Below are 21,425 nucleotides of genomic sequence, written 5' to 3'. Positions count from 1 at the left end.
GTTACAAGCGGCTTCCTGCTGACATTTCATCTTCTTTTTCATTATTCTTGACACTGCAGTCATCTGTTGATCTCTGGAAACTCTTCAAGAATAGTTTTCATTGTTCATCTCTGTGTCTCTACTGCTAACCACAATGTCTAGTGCTCAATAAATATTTATTGAATTAATTAACAAATAAATGTAATGAATATAAATCTGGAGTAACAAATTCCAAATAGCTTCCCCTTAACTTCATCAGATGGAGGAATTTTCCCTTCAAGTAATCCCCCTTCCTGCCTTCAGACTAGTGCCTTCACTGGCCCTTGCTTCTCGATCACTGCTAAATGAACCTCTCCAAGTAACAATCTACATGTCACACACGCCACCACCTGCTACTTTACCCTCAAGGACAACTTAATGACAAATCTTAGCACACTTTCTTTTGAAGTCTACACTGTTCAGAATTCTCCTTTGTAGAAAGGAGCTGAAATGGGATTGGCATTCCAAGCACACTTACTTGCTATCTTGGATATAGTATTTAAGAGCAGGCGTTTGATTCCATTAAGGCATAGTAGAGGATTCTGGTTAACTCTATGACTTACCCTTTCTCAGACTTGATTATAATATCTGTGAAAATAACTATGGAAGTTAAAAAATGAGGTAGGGTATGTAAATCTGTTCAGATAGATCCAGGCCCTTGAGAGTGTTCAATAAAAAGTAATTGCTCAAATGAACTATTTGGTCTTCCTTACTATTGACTGGCAGTGCAGTTATTTTCACAGTGCTATATGTCTTTCAATACTGATTCTAAAGAGGAAAGAGGAAGTGAAAATTAAAAATGGTCATGCCCTCATGACCAGTGCAATGGCTCAATTGGTTAATCTACTGTCTGCAAGCACTAGCACTAGCATCCCATATGGACAGCAGTTCATGCTCCAGCTGCTCCACTTCTAATTCAACCCCCTCTCTGTGACCTGGGAAAGCAATGGAGGATAAATCAAAGCATTGGGATGCTGTACTTGTGTGGAAGACCCAGAGGGGGCTCCTGGCTCCTAGCTCCTGGCTACTGGGTTTGGATCAGCTCAGTTCCAGCCATTGAGGCCATTGAGGAGGGAACTGGCAATGGAAGATCTTTCTGTCTCTCCTTCTCGCTGTAAATCTGCAATGCCCTCTTAGGGAAAAGGACGACCCTAATCAGATTCTACGTAGGCAGAGATTGATGTTTCTTACCATATATACTTGCAAAGTTGTGTTAAGCAATAGTCAACAAAATTCCTTGATTTGGGGTGTTTTTTAAATACAATATTATGTATGTTTGAGATTGAGTCATGTAATAAGAATCACTTCAAATTTTAACAAGCTTCTTTGTTCAAAAAAATACTTCAAGTACTTCCTGCAATTAAAACGCATTTTCAGATTCAGAGGGAGATATTATCTAATGTTCCATTCAGTCTTTTCATGTTCTTAATTTGGGGTCAGTTTCAATGGCCTGTCTCCCATCAGCTGTCGTATTTTTTTAATGGAAATGTCACTTCACATTATAGTTTTCATTAGGACAGTTCTCATCCTTGGTTTCAATTCAATTTAATTGAGATCAGATCCTTTTTCTCAGGACAATTGAATTCACTTAAAATCCCCTCTGTTAAGATAGGATTGTAACCACTACTTCCTGTTGATGTTACTGAAGTTTCTCTTGACCTTCTAAAGGCATAGTACTGCCTTGGAAACCACTGGCCACTGAGTGATAATCAGGACTGCTGTGTTGCCACTGAAATGGGCCTGACTTCAGCACCAAACCATGGGCCAACATGACTGCCATAGTGGTTAGCACCCTTGCATTCTCTGGTGTTGACGCCATGGCATCCATCATCCCATCCCCAGAAAAAAAAAATCCTACTGCATCATTTTTCTGTAACTACAAAAAAAAAAATTCTGTTCCTTCTCCCAATAAAATCCTATTGGGTTAGCCCTTTTCTAAGCTGTAGAAAAATCTCCATTCTTCATTTTATAAAAATCTCATTTGAGAAGCAGCACTCTTTCGATCCCCATGTGTATGTATATAATTCTGTTTTTTAATTTAATAAATTAATCTTTATTTACTTTTTCAATTTTTAGTATTGTTTACATAGTTTTTTTTTTCTCCTCCAGTCTTCAGGGGAGGAGAGGGAGAGCGAAGTTCCTTACTATCAAACTACATCAGCCCCTGGAGAAGGGGGATGGTCATTTGGTGATGCCTTAGAGAACCCAACGTGGGGAAGAGTGCTTCTAGGCTGTTACTGGAGTACTTTCCATAGCCCCGAGACATTGCAGTTTCATTGCTCCAGGGTTGAGAAAACCTTTCTAAAGTCTGCTGGTTGACAAAGTCCATCTTAGTGCATACACAGACTCAGGAGTATGCTACGAAGTTTGGCCAGGCCAGTTGTCCATTCTGCTTTCCATCCTCTGACGAGACAGTTGACATCCCCTGTTAGCCTAGAAGAGCGGGCCATCATGTCCCCTGTGTGAATCTGGGCATGTTGTCCACTACACAGACATCAGCAACTCAGGAGGCCAGTCCTGACACATGCACTCCAGGGTCTGAGTCCAGTGGTCCAATCGGGATGTCCCCGAGGAAATCTCTCCAGGGGTTACCTCAGACTTGACTCTTATATGCATCAGCCAGTGCAGGGTAAGGTTCAGTCTGTTACCTGCATTAGCCAATGCACATACTGGTAGATGCAGCTTGGTCATTTCTACCTCAGCCCCGTATCTCTCAGAACTGACAGGTGCTGTGACCCAGCCCAGCCAACCTGCCACAGACTTGGTCTTCACACATACCAGTGGTGGCAGCCCAGTTGGGGTGACTCCCAAGAAGTTTCACCAGGCCTGCCCTCATCCCCGGTTTTTGTATAAGCTAACCTCTGCTGCAGCCCAGACCAGACCAGTCCACATCCCATGCTGCCATCATGCACATCCATGGGAGCTGCAACTTAGCTTAGCCTGACCCACCCCCAGACTCGGCCTTTATGAATGACAGGTGCTGCCACCTCGTCCAGCCTGGCCAGCACCCATCCCTGGTTCTTGTGCTCATCAGTAATAGGTACAGTTTCGCAGAGGAGTTTTCACCATTCTGCTGCTAGGCATATTCCCAGGCCTAGCTCTTGTGCATGCGATGGGGTACTGTGGTCTAGCCCAACATGACAGAGCTATTCCTAGCACTTGCCAGTAGATGCAGAGGTCTAACTTAGCTGGCCAATACCCATTGTGGCTTTCTTGCATGCCAGCAGGTATAACAGACTAGCCCAGACTGGCCCACCCCTAGTTCCAGCTATCATGCTCACCAATAAAAACAGCAGCACAGCAGTGGAGTCTCCAGAGTTCCCTTACCAGGGCCACTCTCAGCCCTGGGTCTTGCGTGTGCCAGTCTGAGATGGCCCACCCTCAGTCTCAGCATTCAATAGCAGATGCTACAACGTGGCTTAATAAGGCCTGCTCCCAGTCCCAGTTTTCCCAGCAGATATAGCAGCCTAGCCCAGCCTGGCCTGCCCCCAGTCTGAATGTGAACTGGCAGATATTGAGGTCCAACCCAACCTGGACTGCACCCTGTCCTGGCTCTCACTGATGTCCGTGTATGCCGTGGACTGTCCCTGCCCAGCCCCAGATCCTGCATGTGCCATTGAATGCTGCTAACCAGACTGACATTGCCAGCCCATAGTCCTTACACTCACTGGTGGGTACTGTGGCCTGGCCCAACTGGCCTACACCCATTATGGTTCTCACCAATGGGTGCTCCAGCCTAGCCCATGCTAGTTCACCCCAAGATCCAGCTCTCATGTAACTTGATGAGTGCCATGATCTAACCTGGCCTGTCCCACACCCATTCTATCACAAGTGCCAGCAGGTTCTGAAGTCGGGCTTTTTGGCCCATCCCCAGACCCAGCCCACATGTATGCCAGTGGTACTACAGCATTGCCTAGCCTGGTCCACCCACAGGTCTGGCTCACACTCATCAGTAGGAATTGCAACCCAGCAGGGGAGTCCACAGAGTTCCCATACCATGACCATTCCCAGCCCTGGATGCTTCAGCTTAACTTGGCATGGCCCACCCACAGTCTCAGTTCTCACCGGTGGGTATTGCAGCCTAGCTCAGCCAGGAGTGGCTTACACTCTGTCCTGGCTGTCATGCGTGTCAGTGGGTGCTAAGGCCTGGCCCCACCCTTCCTTTTCCCAGCCCCTGTGTCAAGTGGGTTCCTGTCAGGTGAGTTCCAAGGTCCAGCCTGACATGGGCCATCACTGCTGGCTTTCCACGTAAACTGGTGGGAGCTGTAGACCACAGACACAAGCCCACAAGTCCCATGAAGAATCGGCCCCCAGATCCAGATCTCTCATGTTATGCTGGGTGCTTCGCCCCAGCCTGGGATGATCCATCCCCTGCTCCAACACTCACGGGTGGTTGCTGCCACCTAGCCCATCCAGGTATTCCCTCCAACCCAAGCTTTTGCAAGTACCAGCACACAGTGGTGATGCTTTTTACCCCAGCCCAAGTCTCCAAAGCAATTGCTTTGACCTAACCCAGAAATGCCCTCTGGTTTCCGCCCTCTAAATTAATCCATGTCAGCTCCCTTGACTACCTATGAGTGTCTATGAGTTCCAATCTGTTGAAGATCTCAGAAATCATTCCTTCCCTGTCAAATATGCCCTCAGCTGCTCCCACTCAAATGTGTTCCAAGAGTCCATCCCTGGGCAATCTGCAGCCTCCCAACCTGGGGTCCAGGGTGGCATGTCCCAGCCCAGAGTTCCTTGCCTTCCCCACTTATCTTTTTTAAAAAGGAAGAAAAAAAATAAAGCAACTTCGCTGACATACTGGTATAGTTAACACAAATTTGGCTTAACCAGGCCCAGAATTCACATTAGATATTGATTGCCTTTCTCCCAGCAGTGTTAACACTTACCTAGGTACAAGACAACCTAGGCAGTTGCTTACAACTGGGGAACATATTTACTTTAAAAATTCAGTTGAAATCATAGCCCAGCCCTCTAACCAAGCTTCAAAGTCATAACAAACCAGGTATAGGAGTGGTCCCTAAGGCTGGCAATTTGGGAGAGCTATACCCAAAGCAATCTGAAGGTATTGCTCACATGGAATAGTGAAACATAAGCTCGTAACAGGGAGTTATGATTTTGTATATATGACTGAGGATTCACATGAGGTATACAATCAGGTCAATGTCCAGAATCCAGAGACACAAAATAAGAAGCTAGGCAGCCATAAGTAGGACATGGTACCTGTTGCATACTACTGTCTCAGACTAGGTTTCCTAAAGACCAGTCATCTGACTATATTTAGTGTTTAGAAACCCACAAAATATAGATATTTCAGTACATCAGGTATGTGGACCAGGCCTACTAGGTGAAATTAAGAATACTGTAATTGCTAGTGCTTGAAAATTAAAAATCTTGGGTTTAACTCCAAGCTATGACACTTAGCTGGAGTCTGGCTTTGAGTAAACCTTTTAACAACTCTGTGTTCTCTAGTAAGGAGCCTAATAATGGACACTCAGCCTAGTGGTTAAGATGCCAGTGAAAATGCCATGTCCCTCATCAGAGTGCCTGGGTTCACTTTCTGGCTGTGACGCCTGACCCCAGCTTCCTGCTAGTGCAGACCCTGGGAGGCAGCAGTGATGGCCCATGTGATCTGAGTTCCTGCCACATGTGTGAAGATGATTGACTTCTCGGCTCTCAAGCCTTTTGAGGAGTAAATGGGAGCACCCTCACCTTTATTCTCTTTCCTTCTCTCTCTGTTTCCCCTTTTGACCTCTCAAATAGATAATAATTTTTTTAAAAGCCAAGTTGCAATAAAATACTGGACTTCATAGGGCTCTTCTATGGTTTGTTAAAGTACATGTCATATACATGGCACACAGTAGTTATTCATTCAAAAATGCCAGAATGTAGCACATAACCTACTGGCTAATACAGCTGAACAGTTTGGGACCACACTCATTGGTGGGCCAGAGCCTACTGACAGTTTGCCTTCCTGAAGAAGGACTAAGGTACTAGCAAACTGGGCTTTTAAGTGTGAGTCTCACAGAGAAGGGCCCTGGGGCCCAGGACCTGATATGAGTGGTGGGATGGATGGTAGAGCCATTTGGAGAGACACTCCAGAGTAGCAATTCATATTTGGATCACAGTATGAAAACATCCTTTCATTCTTACCTGCTAGAGTCAGAAACTAAATCTGCTTTCTCAGGGATGTGTATGTGTGCGCACATGTGGTGTGCATGCCTGCGTCCCCACGCACATGCACACTCTTCGAAGCCAGGAGTTGCTATCAGTGTTGGCTTTCCTGCTACAGTGTATGCTGGCTTTTATTACAATCATTAAGTTACAGCCTTACATGTGAATCTTTGGTGTCTGAAACACAGTCCATGTATTTCAGTTTGAGAATGTTTGCTGTTCTCTCCTAATTGATGTGTAACCTTCTTGTTATTACCATATCCATGCAGGTGACTTCAGTGTTCTTTCTGTGTTTACATTGTTAATACTACAGCTGAATATGTCCTGAGTTTTAAATTGAATGCTGGATTGAGTGGGAAATAAAGGAGATACTGCCATTCTGTGTATTGGGTCCCATCAAGAGAGCCCATCCTTCACAACGTGGAAATAAAGAATGGATGTGGCACTACTCAGACCACCTTGTCCATCCTGGATTTCCTTGATACATCTGCACTCCTCACATTGCAATCCAGTCATGCCAAGTACTGATGATTCCTCTGATGTACCATGGCCTTTCCTGGCTCTATGCCTTTGTTCACGCCCTTTCCTCTCCCCAAAACCCAAATAGTCCAGCTGAACACTTACCCTTCAAGATCTTCTCAGTAGAGTCCATCAATCCTTTTGAAGTGACTCCTTTCTTTTTGTATGTACATTTTATGCACACCTTTATTATTCAGCCTCCCCCTCTATGTGCCCTTTGAGAGCAGAATAAGGTCTTCATGGTTTTTATGCTCTAGCAACTATTCCAGTGCCTAACTCTTGTTTGGTAAACATTAAAAATACCTGATTGAAAACCAAACTGCTGTTTGTGTTTCTTCTCCCTACAGAAACGATGACTATGGATAAGAGGACTGCTTGTGCAAAGGAAACAGTAGGATCACCATCTTACAAAGATCTTAAGTAACTTTTCCCATCCAGCAACACCTAGATGACTCCAGTGACCAAAAGCTCAGCTGTAACTACAGCAATAACTGGCCCTCTTTCAAAATTGGGTTTGGTGAACCTGAATGGTCCAACCACCTGCTTCTGGTGGTCCAAGGTGATGTGCTGCACAGGAAGCACACATCTCTCACAGCCAAGAACAAAGACTGGACTATGAAAGAAACTTAAGTGATACAGTGAGAGTACCGAGAATACCAGGACTCTTAATGATTAAGGTCCTTGCTGATGGGGACATAGCACCTGCCTTGGCAGTAGTCACTCTGACAAGATCTTATTTGCTTGCATGCCCTGGAAGGACAGAATATTTAAAAAAATATATATATATATATATACATCCAGGTGCTAAATAGGCAGCAGATCTCAATTCACACTTGACTACCTTTGAGCTAATGACTGTCTCCAGAAAACATTTCACCCCAAGAAATGCTCCAGCTTAGCAAGGAATAACTCCAGGAGAACTGTAGGACCATTAGGCCATTCCTTCTGGAGAACACCTAGTGCAAGGAGGGATCATTCACAGCAAATTCACTGCCCCCTTCCATGCACATGGCAGAGAGGACCAGGTGATCATAGTCCTGTTTTCTGATAGAATGAGATTTCAAGGAGTAAGAAACCCCAGCACTAATTTTCTGGTAGCCAGCAGTCACTTCCTTTCAACTGGTGGTGTTGTTAGTGTGAACATAAACTTTCATGCCTGTTAGAGAGGAGCATATCTAAATGGCATAAGCATTCTGGAATATCCTTCCCAAGGCACACATGTGGGCTGAGGGAACAGCCTTTGAAATAGCTGTGGCACTGTGTTAGATGAGGTCAAGGAGACACCACTCAGCCATCCCTTAAGGGAAGACACAGCTTTGGGACTTTCTTGGCCTGAGTGCCTTCTGGGGTATTTCAATATGCAACAGCCCAGATCTTAGCTAGGGCAGCCACAGACAGTTTTCCTTCTCACTGCAAACACATATATCACTTTCACAGCACCTAGGGACTGGAAATACCTGCAAGAGTGAAGTTCAAGTGCTCTCCCCGGCATCTCATTCATGACTCGGCTTCCTCTGTGACTAAGTTTGCCAATCCACTGCCTGATTGTTATTGCTTCTGCCTCCACAGAAATTAAACCAAAGGCCTCAGAGTGCCCTGGGAAGACCAGGGGCTGTTACCTGTCTTCTTTCTCCAGTTATGGGTGCAAGGCACCACATCCACATATTTGCACCACTACTCTAAGGTAACGTCCCTTTTCATACAGTCTCTTTGCAGCAAAAGCAAGAGTTGCATTATAGTTTATATGCTTGGAAAGTTAATTGTCTTAATTTCAATTAGCATTTCAACATGGTATTAATGGGAGGGAAGCAGGAGTGTTGCCTGTCTTTCTTCAGCCAAAGCTGCTTAATATGAAACTCTAGCCTGAGATCAGATCTAAAACATAAGGAGGCCTTTGGTTGTGTGAGGCGGTGTTGTTACACCCAAGTTTCATATGTTCCCCAGCCTGCTTGATCCATTTTCATCTAGTATTGGCTTCCAATCACTAGAACTCAAAGGGAATCCAAGATTTGATTCTATCTGATGACATGAGAAAATTCAACTTTCTTTGCCCAAAGTTCTCTGTCCACCCATCAGGCATCCTCTGCTATATCAGGATTTAGAACCAAAGCAAGAAGGGCTAATGCCAACAAGATAGCAAGTAGAACAATTGTCTCTGGAGCTAGGCAGATGAATCCAGAAGGACTCCAGAGAACCCAGAATGATTTCAGTAGATATCAGGACTTTGACATGTCCTTGGTCATGGGGTTCTGGGTAGGAGATCTGAAGGCAGCTGTGCCTGTTGTTCCCCACCTCGATACCTTCCTGTCCAGGGAGTTAGCAGCCCTGGAGTACTAACGCATATGCTATTGGCTTGTTGATAAGAAAGAGATGGTGATTTTTGTAGGGCAGGCAGAAAAATGAATTTGTGTCTAAAAAGCTTTGCCTAACCAGTATAGCTGTGGCCAGAGACTGGTCATATCTTTAAATTCCCTCATTTGCAACTCTGCCTCTGTTCTCTTGTATTCTGTTTTGTTTCCCTTTAGTTTCCTAGTAAATGTTCCTTTTGAAAAATTCCAACCTGTCTCATTAAACTTGGCGGGGGGTGGTGGGGGTGGAAGAGGACTCTACTGTATTTTCCCAGGTAGAGAAGGAAATTGTAGCACTTTGTGGTGGGGGGGTGATGTAAAAATGAACAAAAAAATGGAAATGTGTGATCATATACTATTGTAAAACCACACACCTGGGTCCATCCAGGCAACAAACCAGTTAACTGGTGTCAAGGTCTTGAAAGTCAACATTTATTTGCAAAGTATCAGGAATGAAGCTGGATGATCATGACTTCATTTTCAGATTCCCCAAAGGATTAGGGATAAGGGGTTTTAAAAAGTGTTGTAGGTAGGTAATCAGCTAGTTGATTCACAGCACTGATGGCCTTGCATGATTATGTGATCAGTTCAGTCATGTTCTTTGGTGATGGCTAAATGGGCTCCAGTCAAGTGGTAGTACTTTTTGCTCAAGACCTGAGTTCCAGAAAGAAAAGCATGGAGACAAGATTAAACATCAGTATGCTACCAAAAGGTCACAGGGCCAGCCCATAATGCTTACACAAGAATCGGATCACAGAAGGTGTTACCCATTTCAGCCATCTTTGGAGATGCTAGGGAGTGGGAAGTTGTATTGTCAAAGAAATTCCTAGATGGCTGTCACTTTAAAAGCACATGCAATGCTTAATAAGCATGGAGAATGGAAAAATAATTAATGGAGAGAGTAGAGATGAAAAGCTAGCCATGGACAGTCAAACTATACAGCAGTTAAAGAAAAACAACTAATTATGACCGATACAGTGCTTACAACATCACAAGAAACCTGCAGGAAAAATATGATTATTGACATTGTACTAATAATGCTGAAGTTTCAATTGGATACTTTTCTTGTCCTCTTACCTCTGATCCAGAGTAAAGGTGCAAACAGGACATTCCTACTGTTGGGAATCTGGTTAGAATAAAAAATGCTAAGTGGAATTCATCTGTCGCTTTTCGAAAGACTCCAGAAAGAAGGCTCATGAGTAATGAGGAGAGAAGGAGTCTCTCCAAACGAATCTGACTGAGCCCGATTCTCTGCCAGCTACCCCCTTGCAGAAAGTTCCTGCATCACTGGAGTTGCCATGGAGCCTGCTCCAGACTGCTCAGCCTGCCAAATAGAAAAGTCAGGGTCTAGTCTTGACCTACACCTGATTCAACTACCTTGCTGGAAGTTTCAAAACAAGGTTATACAAAGTGATGTAACAAACCAAGAAAAGGACATACATTTGGATGTCTGCAACCTGAATACAAGTCCTGAGGATATTGCAGGCCATGTAGCCACCCATGGCTACCAACCTCACTGAAGACCACCTAGAACTACTAAGGGTGTCCATCCCAGGGACTCCCAGCTTCTGGTGTTGCCAGCCATACTCAACCCAGAAAGAATGGCTTGCTTGTCTTTACTGTCTCCTTCAACATTCTTATGAAAAGTGTCTCTGTCACATAATACTCCTGTGTTGACTGCTAGCATGGAGTACATGAGACTGAATGGCCACTGGGATTCTAGACTCATCTGGCTCCATTTGTCTCCCAGGCCCTAAAAGAAGTGTGGCCTTCACCCCTCTCTTTACCATTCCCCTACATACACACACACACACACACACAGATGCCTGCCATCCAGGTACCACTTTGGAATCTTCTCAGCCCATAAAACCATTGGCTGACATTTTCAGAGTAGCATTCGTTCTTCCACTTTCTATCTAAATACATTGCAAACTAGGCTTTGTAAACAAATGAAGAAAATAATCTTGGAACATTCTTGGGGAAAACAAAATGATTAGAAAACTTGTCCTACTGGTTGACTAACCCAGAAAATACCCACGAGTAACTGTAAGTAGGAAATAGAGGGTTGGCAGACATGAAACTACAGAAAGTGAGGCCTGGTCCTCAATGTAAGCCCAAGTATTGAGGTAAGAAGCTCTGTGCAGTGCCATAGCCCTGCCTTGGGTGTCCTTATGGCAGATGCAATGTTCCCCCTGGCCCAGTCTGTGCCTTGCCCAAGCCCTAAATCCTCATGCTTTATAAGCACACTAGAAAACACAAGCAAGACAAGAGCTCAAGAAAGTATTGCCAAAAATAGTGCATTTTTACTAAAAAGAAATACAAATGTACTCTCCCTGCCTGTGTCCACAGCTCAGACTAGAATGCTACAGGGGGCCAGAAGGCCCTTCCAGCCCTAACAAGGCTTGTGGGCCTTCACTTGGTGGTGACTTTCCCTGATGGCCAGGCATGATGCTTAGTACTTCATGATGTTGCTTTCTTGATGGAAAGAGTGAGGAAAGTATGTTTTGTTGAAATGAAGGCCCTGGACAACCCCATGCCAAAGTCCCCAGGGAAAAGGAGATGACTTGGCTCTTCCAACTTTTAAGCTCAACATTAAAAGCATTTCAACCAAAGGTATTCTAAAGTACACATTCTAAACAAAATTAATGTCATATGTTGAACTGTACTGCTTGTTTGAAGGAAGTGTATTTGCTTGTGTAAAAGAAACAAAAAGACATCCAATTGTGCATGTGAGATACAGCTGGTCCAAGAGGACTGACAAGAAGAAATTACCCACCTGGTATGCTGCAGTGTATCCCACTGCCTTCAGGAGTACTGGTCCTTCACTGTGACTCCTGGATGGATAAGACAGTCCTTGCAATAGCAATCCAGGTAGTTCTAGGTCAAGATAATGTCATCCTGGGCCTGGCGGCGTGGCCTAGCAGCTAAAGTTCTCATACTGAATGTGCTGGGATCCCATATGGGCGCCGGTTCTAATCCCAGCAGCTCCACTTCCCATCCAGCTCCCTGCTTGTGGCTTGGGAAAGCAGTCAAGGACGGCCCAAAGCCTTGGGACTCTGTACTCGCATGGGAGACCTGGAGGAGGTTCCCAGCTTCTGGCTTCAGATTGGCACAACACCGACCATTGCGCTCACTTGGGGAGTGAATCATTGTACGGAAGATCTTCCTGTCTATCCTCCTCTATGTATATCTCACTTTCCAATATAAATAAATAAATCTTTTTTTTAAAAAAAAAAAAAAGATAATGTCATCCTGGCAGTGACTATCCATAGGCTGTTATAGTCCCCTGACTCTTGAAGATGCTCTTCCTGCTCCCTGCCCTCTAAGATCACAACCAAGCAAATAATTGTGCCCCAGTCACCAAATAGGGAGAGAAGAGAGTACATCTGCTTTTCTTTTAAAATGTACTAGTTATGGCAGTGCTTTTCTTGTTGAGTGTTTAACTCGTGTGTATGCAGAGTAGAAAAGGGAAACACCACCTAAAGTCAGACTAAATTGCAGTATTCCTAACTTCTTTTGCCTGTTTGTTTTAAATTTTATTGATCTTGAGTTTTCTAGGAAATCTTAATTTATTAAAATTAAGATTTTAATAAATATAAACAACTCAATGAGAATTCAAAGAATTTATCTGTAACTCTATAAAAGAGTCCCAGAAAAGTTTAGTAAATTATTTGAATATTTACTATACTGGTTAGATCAACTGTTGGCATGGTAGCTTAGACATTGCTTGGGATGCCTGTGTCTCATGTTAGTAGTACCCAGAGTAGAGTCCCAACTCAACTTCTGATTCCAGCTTCCTTTAGACTTGCAGCACGGCACACAGCAGGTAATAGCTCAAGTACTTGGCTCCCTGCCACCCATGTGAAAGACAAGAAGTAAATTCTGAACTACTGTCTTCAGCTTTGCCCATCCCTGGCTGTTGCAGGCATTTGGGAGTGAAAACACATATGGAAGATCTCTCAATCTCAGACTTTTAGCCTCTCTCTGTCTCACTCTAATTCTGCCTTACTAATAAATAAAATACTCCTTTATTAATAGGTAGCTGTTAGCTGTTTGCCTTTCTAAAAGACTGTTTCCATGCATAAAAGCTCAGAAAGACCCACTCAGGCTCAGGTAACCAACTGTCTTTTTGTCTTCTAATGTTTTCAGGAGATGAAGGTATTTTCTATAAACAAGGAAAGATTCCCTCTCTTACTTTCAACTCATGACCTTCCTGGACTCCAGGGTACAAAGTAAAATCACTAGCTTGGGAAAGGTAAATTTCAGGCTTGAAGCTAAAATTATATAGGGTTAAAGACTGAAAAAGAGGATTATTAAACTTTCACCTCCCACTATAACTCATTTTGGAGCCTTGAGTCACTGTTTTACGTTCTGTCCCTAAAATATTTGCCCTATTCTGGCAGCCAGAAGCAGAAGTAGAGACCAGCTAGCCCCTGGGAAGTACAAAAGGACCTCAAAGGAGTCACTCCCAGCAGCCTGCAGGTTGGAGACAGTCCATCACTGTGGTGATACTTTGGACTCCCTCCACCAGTGATCAGCCCTGAGGCTCCAGGCCTCACCTTCCTAAGCTCCCAGCCATCAAGGGTCCCTGGTCAGCCCTTACTGCAACCAATCCCCCAACATACCTCAGGGAGAAATGGTACCACACACATGGCTATGCTTGATGCCACTCTCCTGGACTTAAAGCGACTAAAGCAGTCTTCAAAGGACTCCGCGAGAAACATGGCTGTGGGAAGCCCCTGCCTAGAATTTCCTGTCTTGACCAGCCCTTAACACAGTGCTTGGTATCTCCAGATCACTGCACACATGCATACACAGAAGCACAAGTGCTGTTCTAGGCAGGAGCATCTCCATGAGTCTACTATCAGGTGTCAGGTCCCTCTGAAACAAAGGAAAACGATGGCAGAGGGCAGGATCTCATCACAGCTGGGGGTCATGAGCTTCACTTTGCAGCATGACATTGCCTTAGTCTTACAGAAATTACAGCATGGGCAGGTGGAATATTGTCCTTCTCTCTCTTGCTCTCTCTCCACTATCACCCCTTTCAAATAAAGTCAATTATTTCAAAAAATGTAGTTGAAAGGCAGAGTTATACAGAGAGATCTCACATCTACTGCTCACTCTCCAAATGGCTACAATGTCCAAGGCTAGGCCACACCAATTCCTGGAGCCTTGAACTCTGTGCAGGTCTTCCACCTATGTTCAGGGAACAAAATACTTAGACCTTGCCTTGACATGCCAGCATTAATGGCAGTGACTTTATCTACTACATCACATGCTGGCCCCCAAAATTCATTTTAAAAGTTGGAAAATGTTGCATGGGAATGGTTAAGCTAAGGCAAGACTTCATGTATGTATCCTGTCTACCTGGCACAGATAGCCTAGCTTCAGAAGCCTCCTGTCTTCTTAGAAGCCTGTAGCCCTCAGTCACAGCAGCTCTGCGTTCTCATTTTATACAGAATGTTGTATGACTCCTCTACAACCTGCTCTACAGCCAAAAAAGTGTCTCTAGAGATGACCTTGTCCCGCCAGAGTCGCCACATGTGAATTCAAGAAAGAATCGTGTTACAGACCACGTGTGTATTGGTTCAGGGATATCATGTTTGTTGAAAGGGTCAAGTGGCATTCACATGTAGCGCTGGCAGCTGGAATGCTTGCCTGCAAAACACTAAGCAAGTACTGAGAAGCAGTAGGGTATGATGGTGAGGGCCAGCAGCCTAGACCAGGGCCAGAGCACTGTCCTGCCTTGGATGCTGAGGCCACCCTGCTGGGTCCCAGTTTCTCCTCACAGGAGGAGTAGCTGACCCACTCCACTCCATCATCCTCTACCTCTGGTGTGTGTCTAGGAAACTACCTGTTCCTGTCACTGGGAAAGCAAGGTAGCCAGAGTGGGGCCTGTCCAGTCTTAAATGCAGCCTGCCCAGAAGTCCCAGTGCAGGCCAGCCTCCCAGGAGGGCTCTGTGATTTCCACAGAATTTCAGCTGTCTCCCCCAATCCCTTCGTTCTCTCTCTGTTCCCTCTTCAGCAGGTTTTCATTTTCCTCAAGTGATCTGAAAGGAGTTTGAGAAGGTCCTGAATGCCTTTTTAATAACTAGCGCTGTCTAGTGTGGCTCACAGAACTGGGACTGCCACTTGGCAAGCGAGGAAATTTCATTTTGAATTAAATGCCCTCTTACAGGTTCTTTCAATATACCCGAAGAGTTCATCCCAGCCTTTCAAGTAAGCTGGAGGAAGGAAGAAGGCAGCAGCAAAGAGGGTTCCTTGGAAGCGATGCTTCTTGACAAAGAGTAGTTAATGGGTGACAGAAAAAGGGAAGACAGTGTGAGTAGATGGTTTGGAGTCAGGGGGATGAAAGCAGGGGATGCTCAACAGCCTCTCTCCCTGACCTACTTCTTTAAGCAGCGGCGTATAATCCCCTGCCTCAGGCTGAAAGAGAAGGCTTTATCCCAGGAAGCTGGTGGATTTGTGTACAGCCCACAACTCAGCTCTGTGCTCCTGATGACATTCACACAGATGTGGCATGAGTATCCCAAACAAGTGCCTCCCTTGAACAAATAGCACAGCTCACACAAGTCAGCACTGCCCACCTACCAGGCCCCTGGGTGAATAAGACTGAGGTGAGGATTTCTGTGCCCTGCGTAGGAGGGAGCTCTGTGCAGGAAGCATTCAGCAACAGGAAGTCATGTGTTTTCAGAGAATCTTCTGCACAGCCATACTTCCCCCATGTATCAGAAGTCACTAACCCAACCCATGCCCCAGGTCCTATATGCAGCTCTTACTAATCAGCTTCTGGTCACGCTCAACTCCCAAGTCCTGTCATATGAGAGCTGGAAAGCCATATGATTTCAGAAGTCTTGATGGTGATCTGCTTACCAGAAGCTAAGGGAACAGATACACAGTGAACCACCTCAGCTCAATTTGCCACACTTGGTGGACCCAGACTTTGACTCATGCTTCCAGAGAGAACCAGTTCATAGGAAGCTGCCCAGGAGAGTTTCCAAAGCCAAAACAGGAGGATCACAAAATCACCAGGAGACTCTGATGTTCACAGGTTTCAGTTCGAAGAGCAGAATGAGGCTTTTCAACTAAATGCTGGGCGGCCAGAGGATCCATCCTGGGACTGTAAGAAGGCAGAGTCAGACTCTCAATGTCAGCAGGAAACAGCCACGTGGCCAACCCTTTCGAGAGGATTCTGTCCAGAAGGAGCTTCCAGTAAGCCAGGGGAACTTCTAGAAGTAACAAGGCTTCTTCCTGGGTTATGTTCATGCATAAAGTGGGGAGGGTAAAAAAGCCAGTAAATGCAGCATCTTAGGAAATTCTCATTCCTTATTGGAAACTGGAAGGCTGGTTTTATGAGCTTTCATATGCATGTATCGAAGCCCTAATGTCCAATGTGATGGCCTTTGGAGCCAGAAACTCTTGGCACTAATTAGGTTTGGAAGAGGTCGTGAGGATGGGACCCCATATGACATCAGTGCCTTCAAGAGAAGAGGAAGAGACCAGAACCCGGTCCCTCCCATGTGAGAACACAATAAGAGAACACTGGAATACAGGTCTTCACCACAGCCCATCTGATGGCTCCTTGATCTTGGCTTCTCTGCCTTCAGAATGGTGAGGAACACTATTTGTGGTTAAGCACACAGTCAATGTTATTTGGTTACAGCAGCCCAAAAAGACCAAGAGAGTTGGTACAAAATAGATACCTAAAAAAATATATCTGGCAATGACTGGAAATATCTCAAGCAGTAACTAATGACTATCTTTTTATGAGGTCTTCTAGAGGATTCTTTCCTGACTACCTCCACTGACACAAATCTGTTCAGATTTTTAAATGATTTCCCTAATATAGCATTATGTAGTAGAAAAGTATCAAGCATTTCAACAAACTCATCCTCAAATTCTAAGTCACAAATGTCTTCATAACATCTAACTTGAATCTCTTTGCAATGTGTCAATTTCCTTTCTTCCACCCTGAAACAGCATTTAGTGCATATGTAATTCCACAGGCCACTTTCTAATCCTTCACTTTTATCTCCATCTCATGTAAATATATGCAAAGAGCAGATAAATAAGCAATTGACACACTCAGGGGAACATGACTGTACTTAAGAAAGGTGGTTGTTGATCTCCCCAATCAAAATTCTGGACTCAGAACCCTAACCAAGAAAAGAGAGAAGACAGAACAGGTCAACCAACCATCTCAGTTATATCTTGGCAGGGAAATATGGGGCAAACAGAGACTCTGTGATGGACTATGTCAATCAGTGGATTCTTCAAAGACCTCATCGTGTTTGGAGTGGTAAGATTGGCAGCGATTCATAACTGTTGAAATATCAAAACCACTTGAGCAAGAACCTCAGAGCATACCCTACATCCAGGACCTGGGGAGGGTGGGAAATTGGGTGGGCCTTCTCCCTTAATACCCCCCCTTTAAACATGAAGGAAACAATATGAAAAAAAAAAAAAGAAAGGTGGTTGTTTCAAGCCCACTGTGCAAACAACCCAGACCCTCACAACAGGATCCTCTCCTGTCTCCTCTGTGTACGTATGCTAACAAGCTGCAAGCTGCTGATTGCAGAGCCCTGTTCTGCTGATGGAGCACACTGGCTGGAGGCTTCAGTGAAGACAGGTAGGCCTAATGGGCACACTTACAAACCTTCCTTCCTTTTTCCTATCACTAAATCCAGTCTCCTAAGGATCCTACCTCTTATTTTCCTGTTCACTGAAAGATGCTGGCTGTGAAAATTTCAGCAATTTGGTATGGCAGTACCCCAGCTTTCATCCCAATAGGTCTGCATTTGTGAGGTCAGATCTTGCAGTATGCTCTCTAGAAAGTCATCTTAGAAGCAGGAAGGTTTATTTTATCTTTAATTATATTTGTTTGTTTCAGAGACATTGAGACAGATCTCCCATCTGCTGGTTCACTGCACCACATTCTTGCACTGGCCAGAATTGGATCAAAACAAAAACCAGGAGGCAGAACCCAATCTGGATCTCCCACTTGGGGTATTCAGGCCTCATTATCTTGAGCCCTCACTCAACTGCTTCCCAGTATATGCATTAGCTAGAAGCTGAGTTGGTAGTGCAGCCAGGACTCATACTCTGTAATCCAGTCAGGAATACAGAAGCTCCAGACAGCATCTTTACCACTAGGTCAAATGTGTACCCCTCAGTTTATTATTTTACTGTCTTGGTGGGCAAAGAGGCAGAAATGAAGCTTCTTTCCCTTTTGAAATGTGACTCGCCAGGATTTCTTGTGGATTCAGATATACTTTCAAGAAAGAGGGATTCTTTACAGCTGAAAAGGAAACAAGGTGACCTCAAGCCCTAAAAAATCCTTTCTAGCCTTCTGGTCAACATCCTAATGTTGGGCCTGGTAATGTGGCTAGCAAGTAAAGCTGCTGCCTGAAATGCCTGCATCTCAAATGGGCACCAGTTGGTATATGAACTGCTCCCCTCTGATCAAGCTCCCTGCTGATGGCCTAGGAAAAGCAGCAGAAGATTGCCTAAGGGCTCAGGCCCCTGCTGCCCACGTGGGAGACCCAGATGAAGCTCCTGGCTCCTAACTTCAGCTGGACCAGTGCTGACTATTGCAACCAGAGCATGGAATATCTTGCTCTCTTTCTCTGTGTGTCTCCTTCATTCTCTCTCTCTCTCTCTCTCTCTCTCTCTCTCTCTCAATCTCTAGTCTCCCTCACTTTCCCTTTCTTTCTCTCTCTAACTTTCAAAATAAATAATCAATCTTTTCCAAAAAATTCTATTCTTTTCTTGGGGGCAACTGTGTGGTGGAATATGGTGGGGTATGAGGACAATGTTGGGACAGACTGAGAGACAAAGAAAGCAAAGAGATTTCAAAGAGAGAGGTTTGAGGGCGGATAATCTACATGTATGGGTTCCAAAGGGTCTAGGGATCACAGGAGTTGGGTATCCTCTATTTACTGCTATCAGCTGTGAGCCTAGAGGATACACAACAGTAATGATCTGGAAGAAGGTTGAAGTGCATCAGAATTATGAGCTCAAATTCCATTACAGGTCCAGTTCCAGAGGAGAACCAGGAAAAGCCATCGAAACAGGCCATGATCCCAGGAGAGGGAGACACAATAGACCCAAGTAAGCAAAATGGAGTACAACCTCAAATAATCTAAAAGCCAGTCAGTCCTACAAGGGACTTTTCACATGTTATGGTGCTATCAACATCAGAATGAGCACCTTAAAAAAAAAAAAAAAGTTGCACAAAGAAAAGGGATACAAAGAAGTGCAAAAACAGACCCAGAAACTAAATTCCCAGCTATTCTTCCCCAATATGTACCATCTTAATAATCTGAGAGTTCTCTATACATGATCCAATCTCCAATATTCACAATGATCACTTTACATCATTATTTTTTTAGTACATTTTTGAGATATACCTGGGAAAATTTCCACTAAGAATAAGGGTTTAAAAGAGTGTTTTGGGTTTTCCAGTGGAAAATAAAACTGTTTTCTGATCATTTATCCTGGAAGATGTTCTCAGTGACCAAACAGCCCACTTCTCTCTATCGTCCCTCTAATGTGTAGCTTGGGTCTTCGCCTTGAATTTCCAGGATTCAGACTTCCCAATTGTCTCAGAAATCAGAAACAGATGAAAGGAGAGGCTATTGTTCCTGGGATAGGGGTGAGGATGTGGTAAGAATTTGAAGGTTGAGTGAGAGTTCATTAGTTACCAAACAGAGAAATAGCTTAGGCTGAAAGACCCCCACAAGGAAAGATGCCACAGTAATAAATTTAATGGGGAGTTGGGGGCCATTATATGTGGCACTTGTGAAAATTGAATGTGGCAATGATAAAAACTGAACCAAGAAAAGCTGGCTGAGATCACATTATAAAAGCTTTCACTTTGGCATAAAATCAACCAATGCTTTATCTAAAGACATGAAGATGGGGAATTAAAGACTGCTACAGTCACTCATGCAGGAAGCAATGCAATTACTGGAGATATACAAGACTGAGAGATTTGAGGATGGCATTAAGGCAAACAGCTGTTAGGTGAGGGTAGGAGGCAGGCTTAGCAAATAAACAAAGGGGGAAATAGAGGTGAAGAGAAAAGAGAAGGAAAAAGAGATGTTCTGTTCATACTTATAGGGTGAGTTCTAGTATTCCAAAAGGGATGCTGTTGTGTTGGGCTTTGCCTCCTTAAAGACTCCCAGAACTACTGGCACCTTTCAGCAAAGTTGGATGGAGACACTGTGGGAGCAGGAAAGGCTCTAGAAAACTCAAACGTCAGTCATATTAGCAAAGGGAACCACCTGTGGTGAACATGGCCACTGACTGTGAGAGGTGGGGAGAGGTCTGCCTCAATAGGCTATCTAAGTTGGCTATTTGGGGAAACCATTCAACTCTCAGGACTGGGTCTACAGAACAAGAGCTGTTGACTTGGAGCTATCCACAAGGATGTAGCAGTAAATATCAAAGGGCTTGGGTCTCCTCTCTGGGGATACTGAGGTAGGAAAGTAGAGGATCAGAAACTTGCAGAGGAGAAAAGAGAGGTCTCTATGTTTAATTACTCACCTCACTAGTGAGTTTAAAGCAGTGGTGAAGGGCAGAGCTCAAAGGCAAGCAAGACAAGAGCAAAGCGAATGAATTTATCTCAGCTGCTGCTTAATGTGCACATCATTTTTATCCTCACCAACCCAGCACCCTCTTAGTAAATAAAGAGGGCCATAATAGCTGGCTGCTGTGCATCAGAAACAACTGTGACCATCTCTGAAGTGAGCCTGTTTTTCTTTATGAAAACCTTGGTTACGAGAATATGAGAGCTTCTGCTCTGGCTCTACCCCATAGTTAATCGTTTCTAATGAGTTAGGGGTATCAGCTGTGGAGTTTGCTGCCTCTACTTGGGATAGCAAGGAATAAGGCTCATTCACAAAGACCAGGTACGGTCTGTCAGCATGGGGCAAAGCTTGACCTCTAAAATTGGTGACTACAGAGAGGGTGCTGTGTCACAAGTGACCAGAGACAGGGTACCCGCCAAGGCTGGAGCTCTTCAGAGCCCGACCCAGAGAGAAGGGGGCAGCAGTAGTCATCCCCACAGCAGCTGAGGACTGTGACTAAAGTGTGTCACTGCATTCTCTCTGTCCTCACCCACCCTCTGGTAATCCTTTAGACAATGTTAGTCTTGAAGATGATTCTCATAAACAGCAGTTGTTTTTTAAAGATGAAGAGCTACTGTTTGGGGTTTTACCAAAAGAGGGGAGAGGAGTAGTAAAGGGCTTGTATCACACACAAGAGAGGTGGGAAGAAACATCTACTGGGACAAATATAATCAAAGGAGGACTGTGAGAAACTTTTCCTGGGATTCTGAGTTCTAGTCAACACCTTTTCCCT

Source organism: Ochotona curzoniae, unplaced genomic scaffold, assembly GCF_017591425.1.
Source record: "Ochotona curzoniae isolate NIBS_2020 unplaced genomic scaffold, NIBS_Ocur_1.0 contig_517, whole genome shotgun sequence".
Taxonomy (NCBI): Eukaryota; Metazoa; Chordata; class Mammalia; order Lagomorpha; family Ochotonidae; genus Ochotona; species Ochotona curzoniae.
Note: the sequence above shows the minus strand (reverse complement) of the source record.